The sequence below is a fragment of the Hippopotamus amphibius genome, chromosome 12, assembly GCF_030028045.1.
Source record: "Hippopotamus amphibius kiboko isolate mHipAmp2 chromosome 12, mHipAmp2.hap2, whole genome shotgun sequence".
NCBI classification, from domain to species: domain Eukaryota; kingdom Metazoa; phylum Chordata; class Mammalia; order Artiodactyla; family Hippopotamidae; genus Hippopotamus; species Hippopotamus amphibius.
The window spans coordinates 85772979-85784649 of NC_080197.1; the positions used below are offsets into that span (position 1 = coordinate 85772979).

The 11671-nt window shown below is 42.7% G+C and overlaps 1 protein-coding gene across 7 annotated transcripts in view; it reads right to left on the reverse strand.

Annotated features, from left to right (window-relative positions):
• SCN8A (sodium voltage-gated channel alpha subunit 8) overlaps window positions 1–11671 on the reverse strand; it is a 169483-nt gene that overhangs the window by 157536 nt on the left and 276 nt on the right. For 4 of the 7 annotated variants that reach the window (XM_057701553.1, XM_057701548.1, XM_057701559.1 and 1 more), the window contains exon 1: window positions 11500–11607. The exons of 1 other annotated variant lie outside the window; for it this stretch is intronic. The gene's annotated coding sequence lies outside the window, so the exon portion shown is untranslated. Of the gene's footprint in view, window positions 1–5306; window positions 5444–11174; window positions 11288–11499; window positions 11608–11671 lie in introns of those variants that run through there. 2 more of the 7 variants (XM_057701550.1, XM_057701552.1) reach the window with 2 other exon arrangements.

An 11671-nucleotide genomic window follows, 5' to 3' on the forward strand; every position in this document is an offset into this window, starting at 1 on the left:
AGATTTTTAAAATAACAATAAAAAATAACCACAGCTCTTAAAAATATTAAAAAGGAAAAAAATATATTTGTCATACATTAAGTTAGAACTTCAAAAGCTTCTCAAATATTAGTAATATTGAACTTATTCTTCTGAAGGAAATAGTACTCTACTTGGTTATAGTACCCTAATAAGAATAAATTTCCAAATAGGAAAAAGGACACTGTCCCAGAGGCACTGTGTCTTGGTCCAAGGCCACAACTAGACTGCAGGGATTATGAAGCCTCAGTTTCCACCATAAGAATTTCTGATACTCTCTTGCCCAAAATATAGACTAGCAGCCATACTTCGAACTCTGCAGATCCCCTAGATTTTTATAATACCCTCAGAAGTCAGCATTCAGTTCTCACAAATAAGAAGTCTTACTAGGTTCTGTGATTAAGTTATGGAAGGAAAAAATCAACTGGCAAAGCCTTGACAACTCAACATCTATAAACAGAAGCAGTGCCTATAAGGAGCTGATGGTTCTGGAATCTTGGCTAGAAAAGTTGCATTGCTTTCTGGGAGGATTTTTTTTCCTTGAGATTTTGCAATAGATTGCACTGACAGATAAATGCATTGCTTTTTTAAAAAAATCGTTGGGCTTCCTAGGTGGCGCAGTGGTTGAGAATCCGCCTGCCAATGCAGGGGACACGGGTTCGAGCCCTGCTCCAGGAAGATCCCACATGCCGCGGAGCAACTAAGCCCGTGCGCCGCAACTGTTGAGCCTGCGCTTTAGAGCCCGTGAGCCACAACTATTGAGCCCATGTGCTGCAACTACTGAAGCCCACGCGCCTAGAGCCCGTGCTCCGCAACAAAAGAAGCCACGGCGATGAGGAGCCCACGCACAACAACGAAGAGTAGCCCCCACTCACCGCAACTAAAAAGAAAGCCTGCGTGCAGCAAAAAAGACCCAACACAGCCAATAAAATAAATAAATGTATTAAAAAATAAAAAAAATTAAAAAAAAAAACGTTCTCTGAGCACTAGCTTGGGCAAAGGCAGGCTGCAGAGCAGAGCCGAAGCAGGGCACAGAGATCACACTCCCCTGTGTGACTACTCTGCCTCCCCCCGGGAACCTGGGCAGCCTGCTGAGGAGAGGCAAGTGAAAGATGCGCACCCCTTACAACCTGAAAGGGACAATACAGACCAGAGACTTACTAATGGTCAGGAAGAAGCGTGTGACTAGGAACAAAGCACATCCGCCCCCAAGGGTCAAGCCACATGTACGCTTATTCAAATTAAAGACGGAAGACACTCGGATCTAATTAATAGCAAGTCTTCGATATCCACGCATCACACAAAATGAACCTATTTTCTTTGAACTATAAAGCCTTTGAGCAATTTCTAATGCAAAGAATCTACACTAAAATCCCAAAATAAAAGAACTTTTTACCCAATTGGCACTTATGGCTGAAGTTTTATTGAACGAGTCAGAAAAAAAAGAAAAATAGCCTTGTGAGGTAAGTGAGATACTCACAGGATCATTCTACTTTGTTTCCCCACTACACTTAATCACTCAATTAATCACTCAATCTGTGCCTTTCTTCGGTTTTACACCACCCCTCCTTTCTAGAAGACAAGAAGAAATATTACAAATAGAAGGAGAGTGAAAAAATAAAAACCTATAAACCTACTAAAATATTACTTGCACTAGAACACCAAGATTAATAAAAAAAGATTGCCATCATTCAGCTTAGTGGTCTCTATGGACTTTCCTTATCCCAAACTATTTTAAGAATGGCTTCCCAAGAGGCTGTTCAACTGTTCCTAAGCACTGTTACTTTCAGCATTCAAACGAGGAAGCAGGTACAAACTTACCATGTGATTGTACAGAGAACCTCCTGATGGGATTACTGTAAGGATACTTTATATCCCTAAACAGAATCTAAATTTACTAACATCCTGTACATGAACTCTGCCTGCTCTACTGGTTCCACACAAACCATGGAGACTTCTGCCAACAGCCTGAGTGTAAACTATAGCAAATGTTAAGGGAATTTGCAAGAACTCGGTAACTTTGGTGGTGAAATGGAAAATTAAAGGAAAATTTTTATTGAATTAAATTGCTTTTCTCTAGGTGCATTCTGTTATTTTGCATGTATATGTTCTGATGTTCCAATCATCCTTTATTTTTCCTTATTCAAAGATCTTTACTGACTGCAAAAGGCTAGAATAGAACCCAAGCTCCCTGAGCTCACCCTTTGCTTTATAAATTATCACTGTATACTGAAATTACACATTAGGGCTCACTCTCTACTGTCTTGTTCCCCAGCTACACCAAGGAAGTTTATGCAAGTCAAGTCTGACATTTCATATCGACAGCCCAAGGTTAATACCCGAAATAACAAGCAACATCACTGGCTGATAAGGCCTAACTTTGTCCCTCTGCTTTCCCCTATCAGATTCCTCTCTGTTGCTACCTTTCATTCAGCCTTCAATTTCAAATACTTACTATGGCTTCCATGAAGCACACAGAATTTAAGCAAATGATCAAAGAAAGAAAGTCTCTGAGTTTCAGTAAGAACAAAACAGTCATCCACCTATGAAAAGATGCATAATTCTTGTTTCTTTGTACACTAAACTGAAGGTTATTTGAGAATATCAAGGAAAGACAGCAAGCTAAGTGTCTATAAACGGACAGAATGAAAGACCACAAAATAAGAAAAGTATAGAGACCCACAAAGATTAAGTAATATTTATCAGTGAGAGAACACACAGAATAAAGAAGCTGGAAGACTTAGGTTTTCCTTACGGAAAGCATGAGAAGCTCACGGGAGAAAACCCTCTGCAGAAAAAGGATTAAAAATTAGAAATTAAGGTAGCTTGCTAACCAAGATGCTCTGGACTAGACTGCCAATGTGTATTACAGAACTTACTTCCTCAGACTTTCTAAACAGAAGACTCTCTATCTCTAATCTCTAAAACAGCAAAAGAATCTTTAACTCCTCCTCCTCCCTTTTCCCCAAGTAAAGTTATTCACCAGTTCCTATCGGGCCTTACTAGAAACGATTTCTTACATTATAAAAATGTCACTTAAACACACACATCCATGTGACACACATACAAAATTATATTTATATTCTTTCCTTTCCATCTTCATCACTACTATCCGAGTCCAAGCCTTTGTCACCACACAGCTAGGCCGAATCCAACAGTCAATTAACTGGATGTCCATTCCTTGCTCTATTCCATCCTATTACATATACACTGTTGTCCAATCCTCCTAAAACATTAAAGTACGACTTTGATGATGTGTCATTCTGCATTCCCTAAAAAATCTCCTATGCTCTCCACTGTCTCCAAGGATTAATGCAACCTCAAAAAATCCTTAGTGTTTGGCTAACTCTACCCTATCTTTGCAGGCTTATATGCCACTGGGAGATTCTACCCCAGCCCAACTGACTTGTTCTTAGCAAAATTTCTATTCTAATTTGAATATAATTCTAATTATACTCTAATTATACCCTAATCCCCAAATTTATAACACAGAATGGAAAAGATACGTTCAACAGTGCCTTTTGAGAAAATGTTTTCACATTAAATGAATTGAAATCCTTAAAAAAAAAAAAAAAAAAAAAGAGGAAATTTTAAAAAAATTAAGAATGTCACTAAATTTTTGCTAAGGGGGAATTAATTGATCTACAATGACCTAGAATGACAGTTCAAATCCCCAAACTATTTTAACGGTCTTCCTCAAAAGACAACAGACATAACTGTGGCGGGGGGGGGGGGGGGGGGGGGGGGCGGCACGGGCGGTCAGGGGAGAGAAAGTGTTTACAGTCATATGCATGTAGAAAGAATACAAGAGTAACAGTACTTGCCTTTACGGAGTGCACACTAAGTGAAGGTGACAGTGTAAGAAGATTTAACTTTGAACTTCCTGATTTTTTTAACCCTTTGCCTCTGTTAACTATTCAAATAAATAAATGTAAAAGATATACTTTATGTATAGGATAAACACCTTCAACAGGGCCTTTTGAGAAAATGTTTTTTATATTAAATGACGTAAAATCCTTTTTTAAAAAAAGAGGAAATTAAAAAAATTCAAGAATGTTACTAAATTTTTTGCTACAAAGCCAGAAAATATTCTCCAGCTTTTCCAAAGCAGATATCAGCTAAAGTAAGCAATTTACAGCAAAATTCTAGCAGAGAAAGGAATAAAATAACATTTAAAACACAAAACATCTTCCTAAGGTTCCGTGCCCTATCCAGAAAATCAGGACCACTTCTAGTTCAAGAAGTAGAACAAAGACATGTGTCCAAACGAGTCTGCAGAGAGAGAACTCTCTTCAAATATGAGCAGCTCCCCAAGTCCACATCCAGATTCCCTTGTGCTATCTGCAGTCATTCTCTCACTCTCTCTCTACACTCTGATGATTCCTTACACTCCCAACGCTTTCTTCCCTATCACAATATAAATCTATTCTCAATGCTTTATGTTGTTCAAGATATCTTTCCTGGAAATAAGACATTTCGCCTTTTTAGTCTTCACCAAAATCTTAGGAAATCCAATTAAGAATTCTGCAGCAAATGAGATTTCTGGGTATTCTGACCTTTGAGAAAGCTCTACCAGTCTCATTTGCAACCTGCTCAATTTTTCTCTGCAATTTAATAATAACGCATTAATTTGTTTTCATGTAAAAGCATTTTATTCAGCTTCTTGCGAAGACAAAAAAGACACTAGTGAATGTGAAGAAGAGCCTGCCGCATTATCCTTAATTGAAGAAGAATTTCTCGTGAAACAAGAAACAAACCACGTAATAAATTAAGCCCTATTTATTTACAGGGCTGACGCTCAATAAAATGAAGGTAAAGTGCTATTTCACACAGGCTTCCAGTGAAGCTTCTGGAGGCTCAGCTTTCAACTGTCTGTACTTTAAAACAAGGAGAGAATAAGAATAGGTGAAAAATGAGTTGCCTTTTCATTGATCTCTTCCTTTATCAATCATTATCTAAAAATTTAAAGTAACATTTTAATTTTGACTTTTTCTCCCTTCCCAAGTTCACTCTGATAGGAATGCTAAAGATCAGCTAAATACTCAAAAGGTATAAAAAGAGAGAAAAATAAATGACATGTATAATTCGTAGCCTAGACAATCCATCCCTGGATAAATCAGCATTCACCATGTTCTCGCTCCCTGGGAACTCAAAAGATTTTACAGCATAAAAATCACACTAATCAACTGAACATGAAAGGAGCCTGTTAATGTATCTTTTGAGGGATTTCAGTGCTTTCCATTTCCAGATACTGGGACAGGCCCAGTGAATATAAAAGTGTTCCAAACCTCTCCAGACAGCATTTTAGTTATCCTAACACAATCGACTCCTTCCAGGATCAAGAGAGCTTCAGTTCCAAACCAAGAACACATTTTCGACCCTCAGGGTCCCAGCTTTTCTTCTGTTCCGCTCTCCTCAGTATGACACATCTCTATATACCTAAGGGAAATTGTAACTATTTCACCTTGGCTCTTTTCAACCTAGAGCCTCCCAGATCTTCTTCTGCTTCAACGAGCATAACCCCCTCCCTGCACCGCCCAGCACCAATTCTTCTGAGTCCTACACCAATTTCAGCCTTACATAAGAAAAAAAGTCCAGGTGGTAGTGACCATAATTCCCCTATGGTCCTGGTTATAATTTCCATTGGCAACGTGGGAGCATTTATGAGTAGCCAAACACGTCTATTTATGTGCAAGCGAAATGAAGAATAAGTAAATAGCAAGACATGATGACCTTTAAAAAAGTAGCTAGGATAGCTGCAGAAACAAAACGACCACATTATTTCCATGACTCCTATTTTCATCCATACTCTGTTTATTGATACATCTTCCGTTCATTTTCCCTTATCCTTCCTGCTTCCAAAATGCTCTCCTTCAAAGGCACTCTTGCCCTCCCTCTGCCTATCCTAGAATCTTTCATTATGCCCACTCAGTAAGATATGTTTAGCTACCTAGGATAACAATAATTTCTTAAAATAAAGCCAAAATTGTTCACATTACTTGGTTATATGAACATCAAAATATAACACCATTTAATGGAAAAAAATCTTTAAGCATGAGTTAACCAACCTGGGTCCCTGTCTCCACTCTATCACTTAATGGTCCCATAGCTCTGGACAACTCACTCAAGCTCTGGGCTATTCAGTTTCCTCAGCTATAAAATGGTAGAGTAATGTTTGTCTTACCTAACTCAATCAACGGATAGAAGGATTTTTAAAGTTTTTATAAACAAACGTAAAGTAATAATTACCAAAAGTAGATGGTCAGCCATGAGACGTAAATGTATGAGACTCATTCAAATAAAGCAGTTAAAAGACTATATGATGGGAAAACCTAGAAAAGTGCGGAAGACAAAAGCAACTTCAAACCTGTATACTCACTTACCACAATTAAGACATCCAGCTCAAGTAAGAATAAAGGGGCGCCTCAGCCTTTGGGCCCATTCCATCTCCAGAGCCCAAACTATAGCTAAAAACAGCCCAGTTGCCTGCCAACTGGTGAGGTCCAGAGCGTTCCTATTTGGTAAAGGGTCCTATTCTAGAACAGTCTGGGAATGAAGGTGGAAAGAGTTACTTTGGGAACTGCATTTGCACCGTGGTGGTGGATATCAGCACTGCAATTGTACAGTAAAATTTGTCTCCTTTTATATTAGCAATGTCCATCCGAGTCAGGATACCTGCAGATTCTATCCTCTCTGCCAGACTGAAGATAAAGCAACCATCTGCTTTTCAGATTACTGAAATTTAATACAGTACATATATATTGTATCAAATACACATATAAATATACACTAAGCTGCTAAATCCCTAGAGGAAAAGGAGCTAATATACACTGAGCTCTACATATCAGGAACCATAAGGAAATAGAGATTTCATTTAATCCCCACAAACACCTTGCAATGTAGGTATTGTTATTCCTATTTTTATAGATGAGAACACTGAAGCTCAGATAGATTAAATAACTTATCCAAGGTGACAAAGCCAGTAAGCAGCAAAGTCAAGACTTGAACTTAGTTTTGCCTACCTCCAAAGCCCACACTGCTTCTGACTTTTTCTCCTCAACGGTGTAACTAAGGCAACCTTCTTGAGTCTTCATTTCACCTTAATTCCTGATATGTACTTAACTGCGGGTCCTGGTTGTGTATCTATAACTTCATAAAGGGACAGAGAAAAAATTCCCAGAAGATTTCTTTGTCTTTTCTTTACATACATTTACTTCATATTCCTGCACAAATTATTCTTTTTAGGATGAATCACTGGGCTAGATCAATAGGCTTCCAGTCAATATTTCAGCAGTTAATATATGTGAAGGGTGAACGTTCTGTTTCCTTCTTTTAACACCTTAGTAGCCATAGTTTTTGAGCATGGCATCATTTTCCAAGCTGGTTCTTGCCATTTAAAGAGTGTTAGTGCCTAGTGCAATGCTTCACACACAGTAGGTGCAAAAGGAGAATATTTGCTGATTCCCTGATTGAGAAAAGTTTTCTTTACTCTTCTAGTTAATTTGCTATACTTAAATCAAAAGACTTCACAGGAGTCCAGTTCTAAGAATGAATTCTTTCACATCAAAGATAATTTCTTGGAAATTTTAAACATGATTCCAAAACAAAGGGTAAATTGAAATATAGGATTCTAGTGGTTAAGCCTCTAAATGACTAATTAGTGGACTGTGAACTTAAGAGTTTAATAGGCTTGGTTTCACAATACTTATTTTTTGTTATTCTGAATAACTTCTGCAAGTGCTTCTTGCCTTCTGTACATAAAAAAAAAAAAAAAAAACCACTGGAATAACCATAAACACAAATGTTTTGCTAAGGATGACTTTCTTCCTGTTTTTTACATATTAAAATATTTCTCCAATAAGTATGCATTATTTTTATAATTATGGAAACTGATCTCACTCTGGATAAACTTTCTTAACACTTTCTATACAGTGTGGATTTATTTTCCTTCTTACATATAATCTATAGGAATTAAGTATTCATTAATTCATGCATGTGCCTCCAGAACAGCTTGTTACATAATATCAGCTCATTAAAGATAATTACTTTTCTTTCCATTCAAGAATGTTTTTCTTGCTTTAGATGGATATGTCTCTATCTTTGTATTCTTTTTCAAGCAGGTGCAGGTTTCTTGTGTAATCTCTATAGAACACTGAATGTCAATCTTTTCTTGGTAAGAAGCACAAGAATCACATTTGCCCCTGATATAGCCCCAATTTATACTCTTTTAACTTTATGTATGTTACCTTTTCAATGACATAAAAATACTTCAATCACAGTGGAACCCAAATGGAATGGAGCTGCTTTATGTGAGATCTCCCATAAGGGGATCCCTGAACTAGGTAGGAGATTCATACAAGCTGAATTTGATGGCCCCCGTCACTATTCTAGGATTTTAAAATACTTTTTTGACAAATTACTTTAGTGAAACAATGAATTGCATACTGGCCTCTGCTGTGCTGAGTCCTTCTCTCAGCTCACTGTTCAAATCAACCCAAAGAACATGCCCTTCTGATCCAGCTTAATTTAGCAAGCTATCTGATTACTTCTTGTGGAGACCAAATTCCCGTAACATTAATAGTTTCTTGCTACTTGAAGTTATCAAAATGTGCTGAAATAATGCAGTCAGCAAAATGTCACTGTACGACTTACATGTGGATCTGTTGCAGCCTGTAAAAAACAGACTCCATGAGGCACAGCCAAAATGAAGAGTTATGTGGGAGTAATAAAATATGATAACTAGGCCTGCAACTTCAAGTACAAACCCAGCTGCGCACGCGCGCGTGCACACACCACACATCTACAGGAGAGCTCACTGATAATAAAAGCAAGAGAAAACCAAATCATGTCCAGCGTGTGTGCACTCTATGGCAGGAATGCCGGGGGAACGTCCCTGTCCTTTCAGCACCACAGCAAGAAACTCTGGTGCAAACCTCAACACAGGCAACTAAAGCTGGGCAAGCTGGGCCCTGAGAAGAATTTACTAAAACCCCCTACAAAGAAAGCAACAAGCAATTGTATGGTTGTTTGTTTTCAAGTATGCTATATTCCACTTTATAATTCTTTATTAATTTAAAATAATATCCTTCAAATATTTTGATAAAAGTTGACAAAATCCCAAATAAAAACTGAAGCCTCTCAAACTGAAACCAAGAAACCAGTAACTAGCCAGCACTGTCCAGAACTGCGCTGCAGCACCCACCACCAGCCCTACTAAGAAATACATTTACACATACCCTGAACCAGATGTCCACAGAACACAGAACATGCGTGGAGCCCTCTCTAGGGAGAGCCTCAATTTCTAGGACAGACAATGTTTGCTGAGTACCAAGCCATCACTACCACCCCCTCTTCCAAGCAATCAAATTCTCTTTCAGGGAGAACTGAAGGCTTGTGGGTCATGAGCTCCAAAGAAAAAACGCTGCAGTATTTCAAGAACCAGGTTACAGGCAACGTGTTACAAAGCTTTCAGCATTTTAAGTCTGATTCCCCTGAGATTCCTATCAAGATGGTACCGGGTGGTGATGTTAACCAGCCATTTGCATTACACATCAAAAAAAAAAAAATCTGTGTTTTGGAGAAAAAAAAAGTCCCCCATCCACCATTATCTTCTAATGCACGTGGAGAAAAGAGAAGTACAGAAAGACTGCGAAACAGTGAAAATCTACCACACCCGAAATCTCCCTTGGAAAGCTAAAAGATCCCCCAGTCCTAAGACATCACTATCTCTCTAAAGGCTCTCCAGGTTCAAACTTGAAAAAACAGTTATAAAAGCACTCTCCCCTTTGGCCCCAGAGCCCTCACCCACGCTTCCTGCTTCCATCCCGGCTTCTCTGCTGCCCGCTGTACGTGCATTAAAAGCAATTTTCCCTGTGTGGTAGAGCTTGCTCCATGCTAATTATTTCTCCCTCCCCCTGAATTAGCCATATGCAATGCAAAGTTTCTTCTACCATTTCACCTCCCCCCCCAAAAAAAACAGATGACATCCTTTTATTATAAATATTGATGCTGAATCTTGGAATCTTGGAATCTCCGGATATAAAATGTATTCCCCCATGTTACGAAAACTGCAGTGTAAGTGAGGAAGAGGGCACAGGGTGGGGTAGTTGGAAAGAAGGCATGGATTGAAGAATCATATTTATCAGGCTATAAAATGATTCCCACTCCATCCCACCTCGAAACTGGGGCCCTTGAAGGGGTCTGAAAGCCCTGGCTAAGCCCCCGAAAGTTAACTGCCAAGTCTCCACGGAGGGCATGGAGCTGAGCTCTCAGGAAAAACGCAGAGGCTTTGCGGTCCCCCAAGTACCAAGAGAGAACTGGAGAGGAGGGGTCCAAGCCTGTGGAGCGGGGCAGCCCTGCAAGCCCAAAGCTAGCAGAATCCCAGGGTGCTGCTGCCGGTGGTAAGGTGGGGGAGGGAAGGAGAGAGGAGGAGAGGAGCAAGCTCTGCATCGGGTGGCGTAGGGGTGGGGGTGGGGGAATGGGGATATTCTGAAAGTGATGTACTCCCTATTGCAGGAGTCCTAGCCTGCCGAGGAAGGTCCCGGGGGCCCCCAACACAACCCCAGAGTACCCTGTCGGGAGGGGGACGGATGCATCCGAGTAAAGGCCAGGGGAGTCCTGGCTGCCCTAGGAACCCAGGAGCCCCTGTCTTCTGCAGTTGGTAACAATCTGGAGCCGGATGGGGGAGAAGGATGCAGTAAGACATGGGGGAGGGGGCCGAGCTAAGGAGCTGCTGTAGAAGATCCGGACGGCGCTGCCCTTCCAGTGCAACCGGGCGAGGGGCCCCGACTCTGCCCCGCTCTGGCAGATGGGGAGGAGGGGGTGCTGCACCACGGAAGGGGCGCCGAGGGCACGCCAGGGTCCCCCAGTGCAGCCAAGAGCGGAGGCGAGAGAGGGCATACGGGGGTGGGCGCTGGTGGTCCTCAACTCTCCTCAGGGATCCCCAGTGAACACGGTAGAGGGAAGCAAGACTTCCACACCCTGTCCAAAGCAGGGAGGGCAGGAACCCCGCTCCACGGCCCCCGGAGCCCCGCCGCGCACTCTGCGGCAAAGCCCTTGACTGGAGATGGGCGAGCCCCGCTCCAGGGTCCCGAGGCGAGAAGGGGAACCCGGCGGGCAAGGAGCGGCGCCGGAGCGGGGGCTCTGGGGCGACTTACGGCAGCGGCGGCGAGGGAGGCAGCGGCGGCCCTAGCGCGGGGCCCGGGAGGCGCGGCCGGACTGCAGAGGCGCCGAGGCTGCGGCGGGCGGGACTGCGGTGGGCGCCATCTTGGAGCGCTCCCCGCGCCCGCCCCCCGCGCCGCCCGAGTCCTTGCATAATTGATGACTCGCGCCAGCCGCGCGCCGCCGCGCGCGCCCCCGCCGCCGGGCCCCCCGCCCGCTCCGCCCCCGCGCCGACCCCCGGCGCGCGCCCCCTGCCCGCCCCCGGCCCCCGCCCGTGCGCACCGCCCTCGCCCGCCCACCTGCGCCCCGCGGCCCACCTACCCCTGCAGGGCGCGCCCGTTCGTCCGCAGCGCGCCGCGCCGCCCGCTCGCTGGCTGTCAGGCCGGCGTCCCCGCGCCGCCCGGACCGGATCCGGGGCGAGGAGGGAGGACGCCGGCAGGGGGCGCTGCGCCGGAGCGCCTCGTGAGCGTCCCCGGGCCCGCCTCCCCGACGC